The sequence below is a fragment of the Nothobranchius furzeri genome, chromosome 19, assembly GCF_043380555.1.
Source record: "Nothobranchius furzeri strain GRZ-AD chromosome 19, NfurGRZ-RIMD1, whole genome shotgun sequence".
Taxonomy (NCBI): Eukaryota; Metazoa; Chordata; class Actinopteri; order Cyprinodontiformes; family Nothobranchiidae; genus Nothobranchius; species Nothobranchius furzeri.
Window position 1 is genome coordinate 21,991,637 of NC_091759.1, and position 3,488 is coordinate 21,995,124.

The window sequence follows — 3,488 nt, forward strand, 5'->3', positions numbered from 1 at the left end:
GACTACAAGAACACATCTTTCGTCATTGAGTCAGAGTTTAGCTCACGGTCTTGTTGAAACTACCACTACGTCCACGGCCGTAATTTTGGGGGGGACGGGGGGACATGCCCCCCCCGCCCCCCCCACCCACCCACACTTTTCCCAGAGTCAAGGTTTGACCCCTGCACTTTTTACCATCCGAAAACAATATTACGCTATATCAAATTGACACTGGTTGAGCTCTAGAACCAAGCAGAAAACAACCGTTTGTGTCGAAGCCTGTTTCCCATTAGAGCATACTGTAAAGATACCCCCCCCCCCCCTACACACACACACACTTCCAAAGTGAAAATAACATCCAGGACTACGTCTCAACAAGGACAGTAGATGGTTTATAACACCACATCAGACGCAATCCGTCGAGCCTACATATCGGAGACTCTCTTTTAGATCCGAGATGTCGGGGAGTCCGTGGACCCCACGGTACCGAAGTCCGCAGAGAAACTGAAGTACGACCAGGTCAGTCCAGAGTCGTCTCCAGGTCACGACCAACAAGTGGACTTGTTTTGCATCTATGGAGTAACGCTTAAGGAGTCGGAGCTGGTTCGGCTTTATTCTGAAGGAACCGTTTGCGGTATCAGCTGTAGCGTGCAACAGGTTTTGACGGCTTGTCAAAGACGCGCTGCGAGAAGAGGCTTCCTCCGATGGCCAGTCAGAGTTGGGCTCAACAAAACACAAATAAAATCTCAATAGAAGCATATATTCTACTTTAGTTGATAAAAATCAAGACTCAGTCATCACAGTTTTAAGAGCCGATTTATTTGCATTATAGTATGAATTCCTCCTTAAATGCATCTCCTCCAAGATTTTGCAGCTTTTGTGATTATTGCAAGCACAAATCTGAACACGATTAGAAAAAAAATTACATTTTAGCATAATGCATTGTTGTTTTGGGGGTAAAAGTGCCACTTTTTATTTAGGGGTGAACAAACAGCAAAGGAAGAAAGCTGCTGCAGTTGAATTAGAGCCCCAGGTCCACTTTTGGCTATTTGGACCTTTTCGTTCAGAGAGGAGACGAACAAATAAACACAGCTACCAAGAATCATCCCTTTCCCAAAAGAAAATCTTGCAATTGCCACAGTCACCAACATTAAAGCCGCTAGAATATTGTGGGTAGGTACACACTAGAAGACAAAGCTAGGAGGAAGACGGCAGGTTCCCTTCATCAGGGTGGAGCTATGGTAAGTCACGCTTTGGGAAAGGCAAAAAAAAGCCATAAAAAAGGAGGGTGGGCGAATATATAAAAGAAGGAACGATGTGAAAATGTCTTTTCCTTCATAAAGAGAGACGATAGTCATCTAGAGCTAGTGTGGAGTAAGAAAGGCCACGAGTTTCAGAGAAACACAAACAAACATGGTTCTATGTAAAAAGAGCCGAAACTAAACAGTCCAGCAAATAAATGTGCAATTAAATAGAAAGGCAGATTTGACACGTACTACAGTATAATCACGGTTCTTATTCACAGTACTTTTGTTTTTGTGTGAACCCGTTACAAACGAAGGTCCGCGTGTACAGGATGCTCATTCGCTCTTCTTTCATTTTTTTTAAACCTGTATCCGAGTCTCTGTCATGATGACGTGGAGCAGCTGCTTTAAATGAAACTAAAGATTCTGGTTTTGGAAAAAAGCCCATTTTCCTACCTGTAAAACACAAAAGTTTAATCTGAGGCTAATGAATTCTGATCTGGGCTTTGATTTGGACTCTGGTCTCAGCTGGTACCCTGTACTCTCCCTACCCTGTTAGCGTTAGCAAAACCACATCATTAAAGGTGCAACAGGAGACGTTTTAATGAAGCATTTTTTGTTTGAGATGCTCTTCACACACATGGCAACCAATACATTCAACTTTACAAAAAGGCTCTCCCTATTAATGGCTAATAAAATAGTTTATAGATGTGTTAATGATTCACTCGTTCACATATTTTTTTACTGTGTGGGCGTCGGACGAGCCCCCACTCCGTGAGAACAAACCGCTCTAAAGCCGATCTTCATCCGCGTACGTCACACGGCACGTGATCAGGAAGCAGAAAATCCATGTGTTAGGAGATCGTTTTGGGCCGCTGCTGTAAAAAAAGTGAGGCGCAAACCGGAAAAGTTTCTGCCGATCACAATGCAACAACGGATTATAAAAGAACGCTCGAAACGCGCGGATTCTTCCTGATGTAAGAGGTGAGGCTCCGCTTTGTTTTGGTTGTTTTGGCATCGACATCATGCTAGCGCGCAACGTTCTGTGACTCTTAAAAAAACAGTAAAAACGCTGAAAAACGCCGGCAGCGAAGGCCTTTACCGATCAGGAAACGGCAGGCAGCGAATGAGCTCATGTGTTCATCTCACATTCAGGCCTAGTCCACACGTAGCCGGGTTTTTTAAAAAACTAATATCCGCCCCTCCAGAAACTTGCATCCACACCACCTCGTTTAAAAAAAAACACTGTCCACACCTACCTGGATAAATACGTTGTTAAGGACATGCCAGACCTGTAGGCGGCAGTACTTCCCCCGTTCTTAACCTCGTCCTTCGTCTGTGGTCTTCCGCAAGGAGCAGTAATTCCGCTTGCAAAAACAAACAAGCAGAAAGCGCTTGGACAATTGATAAAGCGAGCGCAGCTCTGAGGGCATCCATGCTGTCGGCTAGTGTAAACACAGGTCGCACACGTGATGTCAGCATCTTTTTGTCGCGGAAAGTGACGTTGCGGACCTTAAAACTCCGGTTTTGTCTGTCCACACGCAGACACCCAAAACGGAGAAAACGCAGATCTTCACTTTGGCCGGAGTTTTTAAAAAGATCCGTTTTCATGTGAAAAAACTCAGTTTTCGTGTGGATGACAGGCCAAAACGTAGAAAAATATCTACGTTTTGGCAGATCCCCGGCTACGTGCGGACAGGGCCTCAGTAATGCTGAAAAAGAGAAAACAGTTTTGGCTCACCATCTCTACTAAACCCTGTCAGGTACCGTCTCAATACATGACAAACAAATAATGATTTTTAAATCAACACTCATTATTAAAACATCTACAAACCATTTATTGACCATCTATAAGGCTAGTCTAATTGTAAAGTGGTACCAGTTAAATTAATTCATGTAATTGTCTCTGAAACATGAAATCCAGTAAAAACGTAACAGACGTGCCGAAGCCGCGGTTTCCAGGCCGTAGATGAAGTTTAAACGGGAGTTTGGGACCGTGAGCCCGTTCACAGTCTTACGGTCGCTAAATAAATAAATAAGAATATGACTCATTACAAAAACGTGGGCGTGTCTTAGACATTGTGTGGATTAACCTTTGGTAAGCAGAGTTAATGATGACGCCTCCTATTGCACCTTTAATACACCGGGATGACCTTTCTTTGTAAATAAAAGCTTAAAAAAATCCTTCCTTCACATAAATACTTTAAAAGAATCCTTCGATCAGCTAATTTTGAGGGATTAAATCAGCTACATTGTAAATAATCC